This window comes from Pituophis catenifer, unplaced genomic scaffold, assembly GCF_029215685.1.
Source record: "Pituophis catenifer annectens isolate HBS135680 unplaced genomic scaffold, rPitCat1.0.hap2 SCAF_13, whole genome shotgun sequence".
Classification (NCBI taxonomy): Eukaryota; Metazoa; Chordata; class Lepidosauria; order Squamata; family Colubridae; genus Pituophis; species Pituophis catenifer.
The window spans coordinates 12,205,068-12,227,760 of NW_027256893.1; the positions used below are offsets into that span (position 1 = coordinate 12,205,068).

Below are 22,693 nucleotides of genomic sequence, written 5' to 3' on the forward strand. Positions count from 1 at the left end.
AATCGGATTTCACCGCTGCCCTAATGGTTATAGAGTTGTGTTATAAAAACCAATTTGGTAGGATCACATGGGAAGAAAAGGCATTTATAGAAAAGGAGTATCCAATTTGTAATTAGAGCAGGGGTGTCAAATTCAGGTCTGGTTTAGATCTGGCCCATGGGGCTGCCTTGGAAACAGTGAAGGACTGGCCCGCAGTGCTTCTGCCAGTGAAAACGGAGCTCGGGAGGGCAACATGCAGCCCTCCTGAGCTCCGTTTTCACTGGCAGAGGGTTGCAGGAGGCAGTGGCAGCCAAAAAGGGAGCTCAGAAGCCCATTTTCACTGGCAGTGCGCTTAAGCCACCACAGACACCTCCGACAAGAGTGATGTTGAGCTGGCCATGCCCCCCTGCCTCCCTCCCCTAAGGTCAAACACAACCCAGATGTGGCCCTCAATGAAATCAAGTTTGACACCCCTGAATTAGAGGGAAGATTTATGAGGTGTCACTGACTGTCCTACCTCTTCTTAGAATACTACCCTAGATGATGTCCTGTTCTGATCTCAGTAGGATCATCTCCTAAACTCCTGAATAAAGAGGAGAGATTTTCCAGTTAGATGTCAACATTTAAAGATCATATCATGCATCTTATCTCTTCCATGCTTGTGCCTAAGTCTCAAGTTATGAATGCATAAGTGATAGTGTAGAACATTTCTTATTTAGAAATAATCCCATAAAAGCAAAGGGCTCCCATTTATATATAGGCTTCTGCTGTAAGATCAAATCTATCAGGTGGGAATTATGAAGCTATTTCTGTATTTGCTTCATTGAAGTAGTTGTTCTCTTGAAATCAATGAGATTTAAATCTACATAACATGCTTAGGGTATAAGCACAAGAATGAAATATGATTAAATGTACTTGCATATATCACCTAATTGATTTTCCAGGTTAAGACAATGCATATGATCATATAAAATGCACTTAAGTGCATTGATCTTTATGGTGTAATATACAAACAATGCAGTTTTGTACTTAGGGGCTGAGTGATGCATTTAAAAACTTCATTATTAAGTTCCTTTGGAGTATTTCAGAAACTCACTGCATAAAAGGAAGAACTGCACACAAAAAAAATCTTAAGGACAAATAAAGTAATTTTTAAGATGTGTAATGAGCAACCCCTTTTAATAAATAGCTACAAAATCCTTTTTAAAGCTGTCTTAAACTACAATCTGCCCTTTTTATCAAAAAAAAAAAAAACGTTCATCACATATTTGCACATTGATTTGCATTGTAATCCCCAGAATTGCACATTTTTACAACATCTTGGGAGTGGGGACCTGTTTACAAATAACACTTCCTTTAGGGGTAATCCATTGTTAATTCCATTTCACATTCATTGCTGCCTTGTTGATCATTGTGATTACAAGTTATAGATAAGTCCTCTGACCTCAACAATTCATTAAGGTGCGTTCAATCGATTCCCAGACATTTGTTGTTACATTTCTAATGCTGCGGTATTGATTTTATTGAAATAAATTACACTGCCAAGGGTAAACAATTAAAAACTTTGTTTGATAGCTCCTCTGGTATGGAGCTAGGACAGAAGCAATGTGTGAGAAGATCACCAGTAAGCAGAGGTGGGTTTCAGCAGATTCTGACCAGTTCTGGAGAACCGGTAGCGGAAATTTTGAGTCGTTCAGAGAACCGCTAGCAGAAATTTTGAGTAGTTCAGAAAACCGGTAAATACCACCTCTGACTGGCCCTGTCCCCATCTATTCTCTGTCTCCCAAGTCCCAGCTGATCGGGAGGAAATGGGGATTTTGCAATAACTTTCCCCTGGATTGGGGAGGAAATGTAGATTTTGCAGTAACCTTCCCCTGGAATGAGATGGGAATGGAGATTTTACAGTATCCTTCCACGCCCACCAAGCCACACCCACCAAGCCATGCCATACCCACCAAGCCACACCCACAGAACCGGTAGTAAAAAAATTTGAAACCCACCACTGCCAGTAAGGAGTAGTCAACTATCAGCTTGGCATCATTCAAGGTAGGGGAAGCAAGTCAAGAAGAGGAGCAATCATTCCAGGTAGATTCCTTTATTCTTACTTAAATTCAATCCCTGGTTTTTATTTATTTTTGCTTTATAAAGAGTTGAGTGTAAGGATTAAGACATCAGGGTAAAAACCAGGAAACCATAGTTTTGCCTTAGGCACAAAGCCGGCTGGGTGATCTTGTGCCTGTCATATTCTCTCAGTTCTAGGAAGGAGGCAATGGAAAACCACATGCAAAAAACCTTACCAAGATAACTGCAGACTAATTCATCTTTGGAGTAAAAATTTGATGTGAAGGCATGCGTGCACAAGCACACACACACATATATACACACACACCTCTTGAGTTTAGCTTGATTTCTGGGAGTTGGAGAAATAAATCCATGTAGTTTTGTTGGCAATAATACAAATATAATTTATCATTACCTAATCCCATGATTGAACTATGGTACTGGAGAAGACTCCTGGGTGTCCCTTGGACTGCAAGGGGATCCAACCGGTCAGTCCTAGAGGAGATCAACCCTGACTGCTCTTTAGAAGGCCAGATCCTGAAGAGGAAACTGAAATACTTCAGCCACCTAATGAGAAGGAAGGACTCACTGGAAAAGAGCCTAATGCTGGGAACGATTGAGGGCCAAAGAAGAAGGGGACAACAGAGAACGAGGTGGCTGGATGGAGTCATTGAAGCAGTCGGTGTGAGCTTAAGTGGACTCCAGAGGATGGTAGAGGACAGGAAGGCCTGGAGGAATGTTGTTCATGGGGTCGCGATGGGTCGGACACGACTTTGCAACTAACAACCACAACAATTCCCATGATATAGAAGTAGTCCTGGACTTACAACAGTTCCTTCAGTGACCGTTCAAAGTTAGAACGGCACTGGGAAAAAAAAGACTTATGACCATTTTTCACACTTAACAACCATTGCAGCATCTCCATGGTCACGCGATCAAAATTTAGAACTCTTGTCAACCGATTCATATTTATGATGGTTGCAGTGTCCCTGGGGTCATGTTGGTTTATCTTTTGCGACCTTCTGACAAGCCAGGTCAACGGGGAAACCAAATTCACTTAACAATGATGTTACTGACTTCACAACTGCAGTGACTCACTTAACAACTGTGGCAAGGAAGGTCGTAAAGTGGGGCAACATTCACTGAACCGCTGTCTCACTTTGCAACAGAAATTTTGGGCTCAGTTGTGGTCGTAAGTCAAGGACTACCCACATTTCTAAATACCTTATGCCTATGGTGTGGAATGTCCTGATATTCTGAGTCTTTCACATCCTTTAACATTGGTTAACACATGCATCCACCTGCTTTAACATTACAAAGAATTAAAATATAATCTACAGCTTTGATGGTGACCCACCAGATATCGCTGAACAAAAAAATGCATGCCAAGATTTGTTATTCAGCAAACCATTTACTTCCTAGGTATAATCAGTATTCCTTGCAGCAGGGGTGAATTCTCCTTAAGTGTTTTAATTTGTACCAACTGTGCAAACTAAAATATAAAGTGCCCAAATTAAAATCTATGTGAAGCCTAAAACAAAGGGGCGGGGAGGGAGAAGTTGCATACCATATTTTCACATTTGAGAAAGCAATATTCTTTTTAAAAAATCATTCTTAAAATAATAACAACAATCTAGGAAGGGGAAGAAATTTGCATAGTCTTCATTATAATATAATTCAGTCTGGTTTGCATTCTGGAATTAATATCCAAACTGGGATTTGAGTTCCCAAACTGAGTAACGCAGTCGTACAATGTAAAATGTATGTTGAATGCATGGCTTAAGAAATCGGAGTCCAGAATGGCCAGAGAAGCGAAAATTGCTGATTTTCCCACCACCATCACAAAATTGTGACTGTTAGAAAAAATTTACATTAAAACAGTGAATTGTTTCTGCATGTAAACTTGGAAATGCGTGAGAATTTGCATTCATATTTTTATAATAGCAGTGAACTGGTGCAGAATTACACATATGTGTTTGGGTTAGAATGCAATATAAATAGGCAATATAAGTAGCTATAAATTTTTATAGTTTATTCATCTTTGTATTACATTGTTTATAAGTAATGTTGGAGATTCCTTTAAATAGCCTGGTCTCTAAGCATTAGTGCTGGCAAGTCAGTGTCAGTGTCTTCATCCTTATTATCTCAGTTTTGAATTTTTTTAAAAAAAATATTTTTTAAAACACTGAAGCTGCCTGAACATAAGAGTGGCATTACATGAATATATTTGTGGTCTTCTACAGTATGTACTGTATAAACAGATCAAAATTTATATACTGAATACATTATGCTGAAAAAAATAGAATTAAGGTCAGATAACAATCCTTTTCCATGTGTTTACTGAACATCTGCCAAATTAAGCCTGGCATTTCAAAAAATAAGTACTTTTAAAAGTTAAAAAAGAAAGAAAACAGACAAACAAGAGAAGAGAGAAAAAAGAATAAAGCACAACATCAGTAAAGAGGGAATTCACAAGCATCATAAAATTAGGTTAGTTTTTTTCAATATTCATTGATTAGTCTTATGACAACTGAAAATGTATTGTTTTGTAAACTAAAGATAAGGTTAAAATGTAAATAATATATGGATATCAACAGTATAAGTAGCAAAATAAGATTAAGCATATCACAGCAGTGATGAAATCCAAATTTTTTTACTACTGGTTCTGTGGGCGTGGCTTGGTGGGCGTGGTGTGGCTTGATGGGCATGGCAGGGGAAGGATACTGCAAAATCCCCATTCCCACCCCATTCCAGAGGAAGGATACTGCAAAATCCCCATTCCCTCTCCACTCCTGGGGGAAGGATATTGCAAAATCTCCATTTCCACCCCACTCTGGGGCCAGCCAGAGGTGGTATTTGCTAGTTCTCCAAACTGCTCAAAATTTCCGCTACCAGTTCTCCAGAACCTGTCAGAACCTGCTGGATTTCACCCCTGTATCACGGTATATTTTACCTAAGAGGCTGAAAATCTACCTTCATGTAATGAATCCTTGAGAGCTTGAATATTATTGACTAATTAATAAAGATGGCATTGCCAGTGCTTCAGAAGCAAGTTCATTTGTTGTAAAGAAGTACTTTATGTGGTATCTTCTGGAACAGGTAATGATTAAAAGATATCAAACAGGTTTAGGTAGGTAAAATACATAAGGAGTCACACATCACACCATTTCAAACCTCAGTACAGTTAAGTATAGCGAGTTGATACATTTAGGTGCCAGTCATCAAATGTTGAGGTAGAGAAACTCTAAGTGGAAAGACAATGATCTATGAAAATCTAGGAAAGACAACAATCTATGGCCATTCTCTTGTTTTTCCCTCCTTGAATTCATATTCTGATATGAGGTTTGGACAACTCATTAGGTAAAGTTGGACGTAGTCCTAATTCTATTCCTTGAGTTCCTTGATTATGGCAATGGCACTTAGACTTGTATATTGCTTCATAGTCCTTTACAGCCCTGGTGGTTTTACAGAGTCAGCATATTGCCCCCAACAATGGGTCTGGGTCCTCATTTTACCGACCTCGGAAGGAAGTAACAGTAACAGAGTTGGAAGGGACCTTGGAGGTCATCTAGTCCATCCACCTGCTCACGCACGAGACCTATACTAGGGATTCGAAACGTCAATCTTTCTGATCGACAAGCTCAGCATCTTAGCCACTAAGCCACCTAGGGAGCGAAAGGTTGAGTCAACCTTGAGCCGGTCAGAATCGAACTACTGGGAGTGGACAGTGAGTTAGCCTGCAGTAGAGCATTCTAACCACTGGGCTACCACGGCTCAGAATCAGATTATCCTGGAAGGACCCTGTCATTTTCACTGTCATCCTCTCTCACACACATAAAAAGGTAAAGGTTCCCCTCACACATACGTGCTACTCGTTCCTGACTCTAGGGGGCAGTGCTGATCTCCCTTTCAAGGCCGAAGAGCCAGCGCTGTCTGAAGACGTCTCCGTGGTCATGTGGCCGGCATGACTCAATGCCAAAGGTGCACGGAACGTTATTACCTTCCCACCAAAGGTGGTCCCTATTTTTCTGCTTGCATTTTTTATGTGCTTTCGAACTGCTAGGTTGGCAGAAGCTGGGACAAGTAACGGGAGCTCACCCCATTACGTAGGGTGTAACGCACACACATAACACAGTACAAAAATACTGACTCTTTGCTAATCATTCCTCACAATTCAGTTTATCTTCAGTGTCCCATGGCTCTGCCTTTTCTTTGCCTTGAACACTTTGGATATTTTCCGATACTGGCAATCAGTTATTTCAGAGAAATCAAACTTAAGGAATAAATTGAGACCCACATGTTCTTTCATTCACCAGGCTTGCCACCCTCTGTCCCCCAAAATATTATTTGAAATTAAAAAAAAAAGAAACTGGCTTGCCAGAAGGAAAACCGTAACAATTTTTCCTCCCTTTTAATGTGCAACAATGCCTGTGGTACTATTTGAACCCATAGGCATTCTTAACATATCTGCATATACAGGGAGTGGCTATAGGCCAGCATTTTCTTTGGAGATAACGTAAACAGGCACAGAAAATAGCATCGAGGGAGATGGTGGCGTTTGGGAATAATATTACCAGTTTATCCTCTGGCAAATTGAATTTTCTCTGGCTGGTCCTGTAGATTAGGGCAACTTTTATATGAATATTAAGTTCCTATCCATCTCCCCCATCTATGTTGTGGAAACACTTGTGCTCTGTTCTCCAAATGCCAAATGTGTCCATATATCAAAGTCTCCCTATTCTGACGTAAAGGGGAAAAAAAAACAAAACCAATGTGCCACCTTCTTTGTTGGTTTAAAGGGCTTTTGGACAAAAATGAAAGCCCTCTGTTTAAAGAATTTTCCTCCATGAGAATTTTCCTGTGGAATTTAAAAAACAACAACAACAACAAAAAACCTCCGATTGAATTGTTGCAAGGCGCTCAAACTGTCTTCCTCATTATCCTCATCCTTATCTGTCAGTAAATCTCACCGGAGGAAAATTCTGTGGAAAATTCTCCACAGAATTTTACTCCTGTGAGATTTACTCACAAATGATGAGGATGAGGATAATGAGGAAGACAGTTTGGGCGCCTTGCAACAATTCAATCAGAGATTTTTTTTTTTTAAGGCAGTATCTTCGAGTCAGTCAACAACAACAACAACAACAACAGAAGGGTTAAAGAAGAGATGGTGGGTTTGTGTTGTGTGTGTGTGTATGTGTTTGATTTACCATTTGCTCTGAAAGGAGCAAACTCCACGTTTCAGGGTTGAAGAGACATGCAGATCGTTTCCTGTGCGACAGATGGAGGAGCTTCAGAAGTTATATCTAAACAGCAAACAGGGGACTCTCAGTGTTGCCTGCTAATGGCAAGACACCGTGCATTGCTACTGAAATAAAGTCACAATATCTTTCTTTTCCTACAAACTATCATAAACAGGCACTGTGCAAAGTCTTTACAAACTCCTATTTATTTTATTATTTTATTTTATTTTATTTTATTTTATTTTATTTTATTTTATTTTATTTTATTTTATTTTATTTTATTTTATTTTATTTTATTTTATTTTATTCCTAATCCTTAAGAGAACATTTCAGCCATAGCTTTTTCCTTCTTTCCTTTCCTTTCCTTTCCTTTCCTTTCCTTTCCTTTCCTTTCCCTCCTTCCCGTCCTTCCTTCTTCTCCTTTAAGAATTTGGGCTAGTCTTCTTTTTCTAACAGTGCAGGCAGTATATACCAGAGCATAACAGATTAAAAACACACACTAAGGAGCGATGAAATGAATAGTTCTTGTTCATTGCTGCAATCCGGCATTAAGCCTGCTAATTTGATGCATGCACAAACGCAAAACTTTAAATGTTTTCAGTAGTTTTCCTTAATGGAAGAACCTGAGTGCTTTCTCTCGGTAATTACATGAGCTTATTACGCTACTCACTTCTAGACTTTATTCAAACTATGCCCCCTGTTACTTGTTATCTTTGTTCACTGCAAGGATCTAAAAACCTCATTCTTCAATCGGTTATCCTCCAGTTGTGTCAGGATTATAACACTGAGAATGCCGATTCAGCATGGTCTTTTTTTGGCCATGCTACCTCAGAATTCTGAGTATTGTAGTCGTCACCCATCTTCAAAGCACCAAACAAAAGATTTCAAGATACCTATAGAAAATGGACGCAAGTTCTCTAAGGCAGAACAGTTTCACAATTCTAATCAATAGGAATGTATTGCTGGGGGAAAAAAATAATGTATCAGTCAGGCCATCTCTAGATCTTTTGTAACCTGAAGCTATAGTTCTCTTTTTGGCACAACTCCAGAAAAAGGAGAATATGGACTTTTAAAAAACTGGATGAGGTTTGAGAAAAAGTTGTCTCTTTTACCACCATCATTACTATTTAGATTTTTATATATTTATGTGCTTGAATACCAGCAACAACTGAAATTTCTGGATTATTGACAATTAAAGCAAAAACCATCCCAGTTCCACAAGACTCAGGTATCTTTTCAAGTTGAGACAGAATTGTTATAGATAAGAATAATGGTAGATAAATGGATAGAGGGATAGATAAGGCATTAATTTCACCTGACCAAATTATTTGTCCAGTAAAAAAAAAAAAGTCGCACAACTGAAAACCTCACAACACAAGAACTGCCGTTGTATGTTTTTAAACTTTCTTTCTTTTTCGTATTCCTGTTGCTTTTGAACTGATCACAAAATGGAGTGATTATTTACAGGGAGAGCAAAGATACCCACAGCCAAAGGTATCAGATGACCCTTCTCCCAAAAATATTTTTTCCCAATTGTTAATTGTTTGGTGACTGCAAAAATAAGGGCAACATTGTTCTTGGCTGCACGTCAGAGAAAGGAAGACACCAAGTAGAACACTAAGTAAGAAATTATTAGCATATTCCTAAATAAATGTGTGTGTTTTTTTTTTTTTAAAAAATAACTTTGGCACACGTAAACATAACTAACTTGTTATATGAGATGAACCACATTGAAAGAATTCTGTTTTGTCCTCTCTTCCTCCCTCCCTCTGCCTCTGTTTCTGACTCTCTCAACACACTTGAGACTTTCAAGAAGAGATTGGACTGCCATTTGTCAGAAATGGTGTAGGGTCTCCTGCTTGGACAGGGGGTTGGACTAGATGACCTACAAGGTCCTTTCCAACTCTGTTAATCTTTAACAGATTAACAGTGGCGCGGCAGACTAAAGCACTGTTATTAACAGTTATTAACATCAGCTGCCTGCAATTACTGCAAGTTCAAATCTCACCAGGCTCAAGGTTGACTCAGCCTTCCATCCTTTCTAAGGTAGGTTAAATGAGGACCCAGTTTGTGGGGGCAATAAGCTGACTTTGTATAAAAATATACAAAAGGATGAAGGCTATTGCTTAATGCATTGTAAGCCGCTCTGAGTCTCCGGAGAATGGCGGCATATAAATCAAATTAAATAAATAAAATTAAATAAATAAATAAATAAATTCCTATGCAGAAATCAGTTCACTGGCTGTCGGTTATTTTTCAAGTCCAATGCAAATTGCCCATAATGATATATAAATCTTCAGATGACTTTCATTAGTTGTTTACAAGAATATGTGCTCCCCTATAATTCCTCCATATACTTAGGCCAATCAGTGGCATGATCTGTTGCAAGTCTTCCCAATAATAAGTTTGACACCTTTAAGTTATGACTTCTTTCTCTGAAGCAGGGACATTTTATGGAACAGATTGCCATTTGGTTTTGAGAAAATTCTCCTCTTTGTTACAATTTAAGAAGAAACTAAAGTCTTACTTATTAGTGCACGGATTTTAACGCTGCATTTTTTAATGTTGAGTATTGATTATATGTACATATGATGGTTTTTTTTTCTCTTTTTAATAATGTTGCTACATCTTTGCAAGCTGTCCAGAATTGTTAAAAAAGGTAAAAGGCCTAACATTTTTTCTACATAAAATATAAATAACCATACATGTGTTTATAAAATGAAATTACTGGTAATCCACAGAGACAACAATGATATTCTGAGCAGACTTCAGTCACTTCACAAGTCATCCAGACCCTTGAAAACAAGTTGGGACTTTGATAAGAGGAAAATATTTGTAGCTCAGGGTTGGTGCTCTTTAAGCATTGATGTTTTCTTGCAGATATCTCATTATCCAAACTAGGTGATATCATCAGTGCTGTTACAACGATGATATATCACCTAGTTGAGTAATGAAATGTTTGCAAGAAATCAACTCAGCTCAGAGAACACCAGGGATCCCTCAAACTGGACACCTACTTTCTCTAACTCTGCAGTCTGCCAGCAATTATATTGACTGTTTCCTAATATGATTTGATTGCTTATTTGTTCCCTATGACTATCATTAAGGGTTGTACCTTATGATTCTTGACGAATGTACTTTGTCTTTTTATGTATACCGAGAGCATGTGCACCAAAGACAAATTCCTTATGTGTCCAATCACACTTGGCCAATAAAGAATTCTATTCTATTCTATTCTATTCTATTCTATTCTATTCTATTCTATTCTATTCTATTCTACTCTACTCTACTCTACTCTACTCTACTCTACTCTACTCTACTCTACTCTACTGTCCTCTAGTCTACTCTACTCTACTCTACTCTACTCTACTCTACTCTACTCTACTCTACTCTACTCTACTCTACAGATGTTGCCTTTGCCAAGTTCAATGAATATAAAAGCAATTTCATTTTCTCAAAGATGTTCAGCATTTTTTTTTTAATCAAAACATGGACTTTATATCCATGCTGGTTAGGATAACGTAAGGCTGGGAGGGACAGTGGGAAGTTCGCTAGCTCACAGGAGATGTGTGATGCACCAGAACTCAACATAGCCAGTAAGCCATTTATGGCCTCAAGTGACTGGATATATTCCGGGCTTTGTCGCACACTTGGGACTTCAAATTCAGGAGCTGTCAAGCTCTAGTAAAGTGCATGGCTGGGTGCTCTGCGTTCAGCTTGATAGGTTACAAGTTGCTGCTTGTTTTATTTTTTTTCTCTTTCCCAGCGTGGTGCGGGGAGAAAAACAAAAAAACAAAAAACTTCCAGCTCCTATTTTATTTCTCAGTTCTTTTACTTTCAAGTATCCTTTGAAGAATATATTATGTATGAAGCCATCTACTAAATGAGGGGAAAAAAAATATGTTTGGAAAGGATGTTTATGTGCCCAGAAAGAATAAAGGCGCAATATTTATGTAAACTATTCATTCAACAAAGTGTTATTTTCCCCATCTCTGACTGCTATGCTAAAAATGGGCCCTACTTACTATGATAAAGGAAGCCATTACTAAAGGAAATGGATCATCTCAAGTGCTTAATGTCACAAAGGACAGACATAAAAGAATGTATTCATCAAAAAGAAAGAAAGAAAGAAAGAAAGAAAGAAAGAAAGAAAGAAAGAAAGAAAGAAAGAAAGAAAGAAAGAGAGAGATGCTACTGGAAGCAGTAATACTCTCTTATTTTTAGCTATGGATTTTTTTTTCTTTCTAATACCCTTCATAAATTCACCTTTAAAACAGTGTTTGGTATGGAGGAGGATGTATGCATTTTTTTTCAACCTTTTGATGCTCCCGTGTCCCCACCTGTAACTAAAATTTTGGAGAAATTGCACATACCTAAATATCACACCATTAGGACATTAGCTATTATAGAGAGCCATTGATAAACTCAATAACAGAGTCCATTTTTCCCCTCCTGATGTTTGACCAATTAATCCCAAACAGAGATGAAATCCAAAGAAGGTATCCCTTTGTAAGTAAGGCCACACTTGGAATACTGCATTCAGTTTTGGACGCCACGATGTAAAAAAAAAGATGTGGAGACTCTAGAAAGGGTGCAGAGAATAGCAACAAAGATGATGAGGGGCCTGGAGGCTAAAACATATGAAGAACGGTTGCAGGAACTGGGTAGGTTTAGTTTAATGAAAAGAAGGACTAGGGGAGACATGATAGCAGTCTTCCAGTATCTCAGGGGCTGCCACAAAGAAGAGGGAGTCAAGCTATTTTCCAAAGCACCTGAGGGCAGGACAAGAAGCAATGGGTGGAAACTAATCAAGGAGAGAAGCAAGTTAAAACTAAGGAGAAATTTCCTGACAGTTAGAACAATTAATCAGCGGAACAACTTGCCTGCAGAAGTTGTAAATGCTCCAACACTGGAAGTTTTTAAGTAGATGTTGGATAACCATTTGTCTGAAGTGGTGTTGGGTTTCCTGCCTAATCAGGGGGTTGGACTAGAAGACCTCCAAGGTACCTTCCAACTCTGTTATTCTATTCTATTCTATTCTATTCTATTCTATTCTATTCTATTCTATTCTATTCTATTCTATTCTATTCTATTCCTTGCTTAACAACCACTCTTTCAGCAACTATTTTAACTTATGACAGCACCGATCTTTCCATCAATCCTAGTTGTAGACATTATAGCACTTCTGAGGTCATGTGATCTCCCTCTGTCATCTTTACTGCTGGCTTCTCTACCGACAAGCAAAACCACTGGGGAAAACAGCAGAAGGACGTATAGGTGATGTCTATATGTGATGTCACGCTTAATGACAGGGCGGGATTTGCTTAACGATAATGGAAATGTCAAAAATATTGCCAATAAGCAGCACAGTCCTGCGTTGGTGAGGTTTAGAACCATGTTGCTTAGCAACAGAAATTTTGGTCCCAATTATTATTATTAACCAAGGACTACCTGTAATTAATAATTTATGAAAAAAGAGACTGAGGATGCATTTGGAAGTTTACAAATGCAAACAGGTGTGAAATATATATATATCCAGAGGTGTAGGAAGAGTTTGGAAGTTGATTTTTTTTAAAAAAAAAAAAGTCTGTGAATCTAGATTTCAACCTAACTGTGCAATTTTTGTGCATAATGCGTTTTCATGTCAGAAAACCATGCTACTAATTTTAGGAAATTGCAGAGGTTCTGCAGACTACAGAAATGTATTGATGGCTCCCATATCCTGAGGGCCAAAAGTTTTCCACCTGTGATTGATTTACTACATCAAAGAAGTACCACTGCAGTCATTCCGGATAGTTTTAATCTGGACATTCAGCTAATCTTAGCAATTCTGCATCACTTATAATTTTTCTCACTGAAGTTGTAATGGTCCACTTTCCAAAATAAAACCAAAAAAAATTGCTTAGTTTGTATGCACTCCATCAACCACAAGTAATTGTTGTGGGGGTTTTTTTAAGAGGAGGAGGAGGAGGTGATGATCAGACTTGCATATCAAAAGTGGCATTCCGGGTGAATTGCTTTTTGATATCAAAATAGCAGGAAAATTAACATGTTTCTGTTTTCTCATCCAAAATTAATCCACGTATTCCTTTCATCTTGAAGAGATATTTTTGTGTAAGTGATGAAAAATTATTATTATTATTATTTATTATTATTTATTGAATTTGTATACCACCCTACTCCCGAAGGACTCAGGGCGGTGAACAGCCAAATAAAATACATATAATACAAATGTTAAAAAACCATTAAAATACAATTAAATAATTGGCCCGGAAAATGAAATTTAAAACACCCTAAATTCATAAGACAAATTTAAAATTTAAAAATTTAAAAAATTTTTAAAAACAATTTAAAAGGGAGGTTAGGCCAGGCTGGCCTGCTGGAATAAAAATGTTTTGATGGCACGGCGGAAAGCGCACAGATCCGGGATCCTCCGTGTCTCCGGGGGGAGCTCGTTCCAGATGGCGGGTACCCCCACAGAGAAGGCTCTCCCCCTGGGGGCCGCCAGTCGACACTGTTTGGCCAACGGCACCCTGAGGAGCCCCTCTCTATGGGAGCGTACTAGTCGGTGAGAGGCTACTTGTGGCAGAAGGCGGTCTTGTAGATACCCCAGTCCTAAGCCATGGAGTGCTCTAAAGGTAGTAACCAAAACCTTGAAGCGCACCCAGAAGACCACCGGGAGCCAGTGCAGCTCGCGCAGGAGGGGGGTCACATGGGAGCATCACGTCGCTCCCATAACCACCCGCGCGGCCACATTCTGGACCAGCTGGAGCCTCCGGGTACTCCTCAAGGGGAGCCCCATGTAGAGAGCATTGCAGTAGTCCAGGCGGGAAGTGACGAGGGCATGAGTGACCGTATTTAACGAGTCCCGATCCAGAAAGGATCCAGAAATGCATTACACATTTTTATCTGTAACTGGCAAAAAAAAAAAAAATATGCATTTAAGAGCTGTGGTGGCACAGTGGTTAGAATGCAGTGTTGCAGGCTAACTCTGCCAACTGCCAATTCAATCCAATCCTGGCTGGCTTAAAATTGACTCAGCCTTCCATCCTTTTGGACCCAGATTGTTGGGGGTAATACACTGACTCTATAAACTGCTTAGAGAGGGCTGTAAAGCACTATGAAGCAGGAGAGGGGGTTGGACTAGAAGACCTCCGAGGTCCCTCTCAACTCTACTATTCTATGTTCTATGTTCTAAGTACTATTGCTATTCCACCTGAATCACAAAGGCATGTATTAAAATCAGAAGGAGGCTGATAGCAATCTATTATAAGGGGGTGATATCCTATATAATGATGCTTACCATTTAAAAGCTATAGACAACAGCTATTACTGATAGGTCCATATGCAGTGCAAGGTTTGAAATACCTTCCCCTCCAGCATCTCTGCTTCAGTCAGAAATCCACTGCTTTCAAAATATGTGAATATGACATTTGGAGCAAGTGAAACAGTGCCCCTTGTGGAAAGTGCCACCTAAAACAACTGTTTCTGTTCTTCTGCAAACTGTTTTTGGCATGCAAACCTTATATGAGCTGTTGAAAGCAACTCTTGTCAGTTAATTTTTCTATCCCAAATATCTTTGTTCCAAATACAATTGTCTTTTGTTCTGTTTGCTATATGATGAGCTGACCAGAGTCATTCTGGAGTTGTAAGGCAGCTCAATCAATAATTAAATTAAATTAAACAATTAAATTAGTTTAATTTGGTTTTGCACCGATTATGCCATCTTAACGAGAAATGTAAGGCCAGTTGGGTTCTTTTGTCCCACACAGTCAAAAGGGGCCTATAAGACAAAGGGGCCACTTTCAGATTTGTTCATGAGCAAAAAAATTGACTCCCCGTCATCAGTAAACATCAGCAAACGATATGAATTTACAACTATAAATCCAATGTGGGTGGACCTTACAGGATCTCAGGCCATAATGCTTTTAAATGCAGTCATACATTCTGTCACCAATCAAACAGTGTTGTGAGCATGTTCATGCTTATAACTGTATATTTAAAATAGGTCCCCTGGTTATAACAACTCCATGGTCACAGCAAAATATAAATTAGTCACGCTTATATTTTATGCTCCAAATTCATGCATATCGTACATTCCACCAGCTTTCCCCATATTAGCATTTGCAAATGTGTTGGACCACAACTCCTACCAATTCTTAACTAGCCTTGCCAATCCTAGGTAAAAATAAAAACCATAGGTATTATATTTAGACTATATCAAGCCGAAGAAAGGCTACACTTGAATAATGTCTGAAATGGACGGAATCGAGCTAAGCTCTTTGTTTTCCCCCTTCCCTTCTTTTCATCCCTTACCCAATGATTGCAGCCCTATTTTGTGGCTGTTCACAGACCATCTTCATTTCCCCATAAAGTATCACAACAAGGTATCTAGCAATCTCTGCTCCCTCTCATCTATGTTTGATGTTATTGGAAGCATGTTGTCCCAAACAAAGTGTGCCATTTTAAATGGAGAAAGCTGGAAAGTGGATCTGCTAAGCTCAGTGAAGAAAATGAGAAGCTGTCAGTCACCAGATTGTGCCTCTTCTCCATTGAGGAGATTCTGCAAAACCAACATGAATGAAACGGGGATTTTATTAGCTGAAAAGTCCAAACGGATGGTGGTTGACAATTCAGCTCTCTTTAAAGCCGAGACACATTGCAGATTATCCACAATGAAGTCTGCTCGTCAGTAGTTTATCACTGCATTACTCTGAAGTAATGCCTCAGCTTCCCTTAGGGTTATTTCAGATTTTGCCATAGATCACAAGGAAACGGATATCCAAGTTTTGAAGACCTATCAACCAGTTATATTAAAAGAATACATTCTATGGCTTGAGATAAACAACATCCCCATCCGACTATGTTAAATATACAGATTAGAAACAGATCTTTAAAAAAAAAAATACTGACATTTCAGAGAGAAGGCAAACAGGCTAGTGTATAAATATACTAACTTTTGCATTGTTGCTTCAAGAAACGAAGATTGTGTTTGTATTCAAACATACATATTTCTGCAAAATCTGATATTATATATATAGGATTCCAGAAAATCTATTCAGGGTTCATTGAGAGAAAACTGTGTTCTTTCTTTCTTTCTTTCTTTCTTTCTTTCTTTCTTTCTTTCTTTCTTTCTTTCTTTCTTTCTCTCTCCTTCCTTCCTTCCTCTCTCTCTCTCTCTCTCTCTCTCTCTCTCTCTCTCTCTCTCACACACACACACACACACACACACACACAGAGAGAGAGAGAGAGAGAGAGAGAGAGAGAGAGAGAGAGAGAGAGAGAGAGAGAGTGTTTCTGGATCAAACTGTGACCTCTGAAAAGATTTATACCATAGATGAAAGACCTTTAACTGGTTTCTCCCTCTGACCCTCTTTAGTTGCCAGGCTGATCTCATTTTCTCTCTCCCCTATATATACCTTCATCACATCTCCCGAAGTCAAATTCGATAGTTCTGGTGACCTTCCAATCACATCCTAAATCTCAACTGTTCAGCATGAAAATGTAAAGAACAATGAACATTGATTCCTTCAAAAGAGAATCTTTGAACAGAATGTGATTTGCCAAACAAGTATGACATAGGTGGCTTCTAAACACTTACTGTATTTAATGTTGTCTAACACTATCAATGTCCCGCATGCATTTGCTTTTCAAATGACAGAAATTGCAAAGTGGTTTTTAAAAAAATAAAAACTCTTTGCCTTCATAACCTGCTTTTAGGTTTCTCGGAGGCACATGTCTATCTTTTGGTGGGAGTAACTCTTTTATATTCTTACTGCTGATATAACATAGAAATACTCATCAATGCCAAAGACAAAGAAAGAGAATCAGATCAGCCTAGTTAAATATGAACACCAGTTATTTCCCAAGAATTAAATTTAAGCACTAGAAATTTAATTATTGGATTCCTGAACACAAGCAACAAACTCCAACACAATTTGAATCACAGTTTTTCTCTGATAAAATTCAAATCCCTACAATAAATCAATCTACAAAATAGAAACTAAAAATCCATGCTAAAACAGGGGAAGAATTATATTAAAAAATATAAAACTATATGAACTTTTAGGTATCCATAGTTTAACAGAGATGTTATTCCTTCTTCCAAACACCTTTGAATCAAGCCCCATACTCAAAATTTGCTCTGCTGTTTCTATTGGTATATAGAGTTCATTACCATAAAAAATTCTGATAATTTAACAGCTCCAAAGTTCAACAATCCCTTATATAGTTACCAGTAAGGTTATTCAATGTCTAGTAGTCTAGAACTCATACAACCTAAGAAATCAAATAGAGTGCCAACATAGCATAAACTCTCTATAGTAAAATACAACATAAATTACTCTATTGATAGATAATAATAAAGCGTACAAATGTGTGTCAAAAATTATGTCTGTAAAGTAAAATAAAAATCATTTTAAACGAAGTACTTAAAACAAAGAATTTAAAAAAGTTACAAGTATGGATATTTCTCTTATATAGGATTAGAGAGTTCTGGAGTCACTATTAAATTGGATTCTCCATAAACACAGACTGTTATCACTCAACTTTTACTATTGATTTTCCTGAACTATTCAAGATCAAAGAGAAAACATAACTGCGAGGTAGAATACGAGGAAGACAAGTTACATTTCTTCGCATTCCATTCATTCATTCATTCATTCATTCATTCATTCATTCATTCATTCATTCATTCATGATTTCTGTGCTTAAAAATCTGAAACATTAAATAGCAAGAGTACAGCACTATCAACACCAGGCCATCTATTTGATGTAAATAAGTGAGTTCAATAACAAAAAAGAAAGGTAAAACCTAAGTTTCACAATCCCCATTCTGTAGGTAGCTGTCATTCCTTAAAGGTCAGCCTGAGTTCTGTTACCTACTTCAGTGACGGTATGTTGTAAAACAAAGCATTCGTGCAGGTTTAGTGTCAGCAACAGTTTTCAATCTCTTCAACTCCATTGAAAGCCTCTCCTTTTTATGGATTTTCTTTCCCTTGTTGACTTTATCTCTCATCATGACAACATCTTGGTTGACCAACATTGCATTATTTCTCCCATTAAAATGCTAAATCTATGTTATGCATGACTAGCCATCCTAGATCTGACCATTGGTTTAAAGCATTTCTCCAGCGATCAAAGATGCCCAACTGGAAGACTCTGTTGGGACACATATAATTCTCAGAAATCTTTCAACTTGTTTATCTTAAAGTTCTATTCCAAAAAAAGAGGACAATTTCATCTCTCGACAATAAATGTACCTGGGAAACCAGGTGATAAAAATGCCTGGATCTATTTTATTTGTTTTTCCAGGGAAAAAAAATGTATCAATAGCATCTAGACATAAATGTTAGTGCATGCATGTGTGTTTGTACACATATATGGCTGGAAAAATATCCAGCTCTGTACATCTTTGCTTACTTTCTCCAAATAAATAAAACTTGCAGAGAACAATTTTATATAAAAAGCCAATAATGCTGACAGGATTCTATCCACTGCAGTGATAAAATACAGCTGGGGCTATTTTATATGGATATAAAACCCAAACCAAACCGAAAATAGATCCTAGGCTGGACTGGAGCTACCTTGGCAACCTTTTAATTGCATCTCAAAGTGAAATTCAAATAAGCCTGGACCATATTCTTTATAAGTTATCATAGCAGAGCTCCCTGCCAGGGTGTTAGAGAAAGATTCTTTTTTTTTTCTTCTTCTTTATATGGAAAGAGAAAAAAAAGTGGATTGTATGCAGCAGATAGAATGTGAGCTGGAGAGATTTATTTAAACTGTTATTTGTCAAGAACCTGACCTTTGATTTAAAAGGCACAATTGCCTTCTAACATCTTTTGAGCGGGTCAACTGATTCCATTTAGTGGGAACAAAAAATGTAAGCACTATAAACACACTGTTGATGACAAGCTGCTATTTATTTCCTACCTGATAAGGCCCCTCCCTGAGTTTCAACCAAGTACTTGTCTGATCACGGTTACCTGTGATATGATGCATCATATACTTTAAGCTTGTCAAAGGAAGGAGAAGAGGATGAAAGCTATAAAGGACAATATTGCAAAAGGAAGACCAGAATCAACTGCATTTTTTCACAGGAGAGGCTCCGATATTGGGTCTGCAGAGATGAAGATAGATATGCAAAGATCAAACTAATTCACAGCTACCTTTTGTTTCCTCCGCATTGTTTTTTATTTCTCTCTCTCCCCTTCTCATTTTGTTAAAGCCAACGTGGTCAGCAAAAAAGCTTGCACAACAGTTATGATAAGCATGGATTGATTTATGCATATTTATTGATAGTGTTTTCATTCCGTGAATAATGAGGGATGCTTTAGTGCCATTGCAGCACGACACTATCACAATCTTCAGCTTTTATCCCTCCTCATACTTATAGCTTTTCTAACCAGCCTCATCACTGATACCGTTTGCAGTTTGGATCATTCTGGCTTGGATACTTTAAGCAAACTTGTATTTCTGGGGAAGGCATTCCCAGTGTCCATACTGTTGGTTTTAATTTGCAGAAAGAATCCTTGCTGGATTCCTTGCCTCTTCACAAAGCCTCACACCGGACAGTTCCATACAACTCTACTTCCAAAGAAGTTGCAACAATGCCAAGGGAAATAGGCTTTCGGGGAAAACTCAAAACTAAGAGCCATATTTCACCCCCAAGAAATTTCTCTAGGATTTTTGTTTTAAAAGGGTGAATGAACTTTACAAGGTTTTGGCACAACTCCCTTAACTCTCACACTGCTTCCTTGCAACTGAAGTGGACAACCGGTTAGATTTCTATTTATGCAAACACACTTAAGCTTTGAGATCAGCTATAAACACGACGGGGGGTCAACATATAAAGAAGCAGAGATATTCCCTGGGTATCAACAGTCAACCTCCTGTCTCTCTCTTGACCCCTTGACCCCTCTGAAGGATCAATCATTTTTCCAGCTAACCATGCATCACAGGTATTTCTCTAGCCAAGGGGATTTAAAAACGAGGTTTAGACTTAGACTTAGAGTTAGGTACCTGTTGGCATCCGTGTTTCATTTGGCTTTGGAATGGTTCCATCGTGTTCTCTCTTCAAGCTGTTCAAGTTAAGATAGAAGCTGTAAGCTTCAAATCACCATGGAATCTGCATTTACTAATGCTGTCAGTCCACAAGGGATTTCCCCCCACCCCCCAAAAATAGTCTTTTGCCATCACCCACAGAAAAGGGCAGATCTGCAGGCAGCCCTTCCTAGCCTCTAAGCCTTCGTCTGATTTGCTCCCCCCCCCCCCCCCGCCCCTCAGCAGCTGAACAAAATGTTCTGCTATGCCTCACTGTACTCTGCAGGGAAGACTGACAGCTTGATGGGGATGTTACCTCCAGAAGCTGTGAGATTTAAGCAGAAATGCAAAAGAATGTATTATTCTTCCAAGCCCTGACCCTTCCTCCATTCAGAATGAAATGCTGAAAGGGGGGGGGGTGGCAGTGGTGGAGGGGAGAGACAGATTAACAAGAGCTGCAGTTTGAATGTCTACTGAGCTTGCTCTTGATGGGCAAAGATGCCATTAATATGGGACCGGAGCGAAGGTGATTCCTGCAAGTTTCATGTTGCATTAGCTGGTCTGCTTCTGAAGTAGGCAGCCTAGTGAATAAATAGAGGAGAAGGAGAGGAACAACTTGTAGATAAGAAGACGGGTTTTTCTGCAGGGATGTTCTCTCTATTGCATAACTCAAATACTGCCCTGCTTTGGGAAATCGGGAGGAGACTAGACAGCTAGTTCTGGTTTTCCCAGGCAAGAAGAAGCAATGAATGGAGGGAAGCTCCTCAGAAGGAAAGCCAACCTGGGCAATGAGAGGAATTTCCTGACGGTGAGAACTATTAAGCAAGGGGACAGCTTGCCTCCAGGACTTGTGGGAGATCCATCACTGGAAGCTTTCAAGAAAAAGATTGGGCATTCATTTGTCAAAGATGGGATGAGGGCTCCTGCCTCGGGCGGGGGTTGGACTAGAAGACCTCCAAGGTCCCTTCCAACCCTAATTCCGATTCCTCCTTCAGAGCTGTCCCGGAGATGTTGCTATTTTGAAAAGGGAAAGAATTCTTCTCTTTCCACCCATTGCACCTTTTTCTCCTCCATCATCTATGGCTCTGATGAATGGATGGCTTCCTCCCTCTTATTTTTTTTTTCTTTATTCATTCATTTTCTATGTGTGTAAGGGAGGGGGGGGGGTTAATTTCAGCATACCGGCAACCAAGCAATGTCTTTCAAGATTTGGCTGTAAGCCTATCTTCAAGCCGGTGGAAAATAAGAATTGGGGGGGGGAGAGGAAAGGGAGAAGCTAGTGCGCTAGAGCTTGAGACCCAAAGCCCCCCAACCTTCAATAAGTGCACCTCCCCACCGCAAAAACTGGCACCTTCCGCCGTCTCTCTCTCTCTCTCTCTCTCTCCCCCTCCCTCCCTCCCTCCCTCCCTCTCTCTCTCTCTCTCTCTCTCTCCCCCCCCTCCCCATCTTCTCCGAAAGCCAGGAATCCCCAGGAAGGAACGGCAGAGCCAGGAAGGAGGCAGAGAGGGGGAAAAAAAAATTCGTAGCGGAGCGATCTGAGTTAAAGAGAACACTTTTGCCCGACGGAGCCCCCCCAACCACCTCTCTCTCCCCCCCCACCTCGAGACACCCCTCTTCCTCTTTCCCGGGGTGTTAGTTCTGACGTGGGAAGGAACCTTCCTCGAACAGGGAGAAGCTGCTGATGGGGGGGGGGGGGGAGAGAAGAGGATGAGGATGAGGAGGATGAGGATGAGGATGGTAACACTCACAAGAATCACGCTCCAAAGCCGGACTTACGGGGTTGTTTCGCTTCGCGGCTCGAAGGAGAGAAGGGGGAAAAAATACGTCTGGCTAAGTCCCACCACTTCGGGGCGGAGAGGGGAGATGGAAGAAGGGGAGGGGGGACGAAAGAAAGACGGCGGCGGCTCAACCCAGGACAACCCGATCCGCTTCCCAAGCTTTGGGGGTGGGGGGGGGTGAAGACTTGTCCGCCGGCGTCGCCTTTGCCTTGCTTGCTCCTTCGGTCGACGGCGGCCACTAGTCCGGGCGAGCTTTGCCCGAGCGCCAGCACAGAACACCTGCCTCTCGGCTGTCGGCTGTCGGGTTGCGAGGCGCAAGTGTTGCTTTCCAAACCTCCCCTCCGGCTGTCTCGCCTTCCTTTCGGAGGGGGGGGGGGCTCTCTGGCTTCACTTTCAGGGGGTCCCTCGCTCTCTTTTTTTTGGGGGGGGGGTCCAAAGGGCGGCGGAGTTGTGGCTTTAGCCCCCTCCGGGCCGTCTCTCTCTCTCTCTCTCTCTTTCTCTCTCTCTCTCTCTCTTTTCTTCCTTCCTTTCTTTCTTCAGTGCTTCGTCTGACGGTGCGAGGTTTTCCGGCGGCGGCGGCGGGTGCAA

General features: G+C 39.8%; 1 protein-coding gene and 1 non-coding gene across 4 annotated transcripts in view; one reads left to right on the forward strand and one right to left on the reverse strand.

Annotated features, from left to right (window-relative positions):
• The window catches only part of CDH8 (cadherin 8), a 255,600-nt gene extending 233,351 nt beyond the window's left edge, over window positions 1–22,249 (reverse strand). For 2 of the 3 annotated variants that reach the window (XM_070953109.1, XM_070953107.1), the window contains exons 1-2: window positions 22,076–22,249; window positions 20,307–20,365 (exon numbers count right to left, since the gene is read on the reverse strand). The gene's annotated coding sequence lies outside the window, so the exon portion shown is untranslated. The remainder of the gene's footprint in view (window positions 1–20,306; window positions 20,366–22,075) is intronic. The other variant, XM_070953108.1, reaches the window with a different exon arrangement.
• On the forward strand, window positions 117–209 carry LOC139323791 (small nucleolar RNA SNORA5). Its single transcript, XR_011601019.1, has one exon. It is a non-coding gene; the product is annotated as a small nucleolar RNA SNORA5 (small nucleolar RNA).
• Window positions 22,250–22,693: the final 444 nt, after the last annotated feature.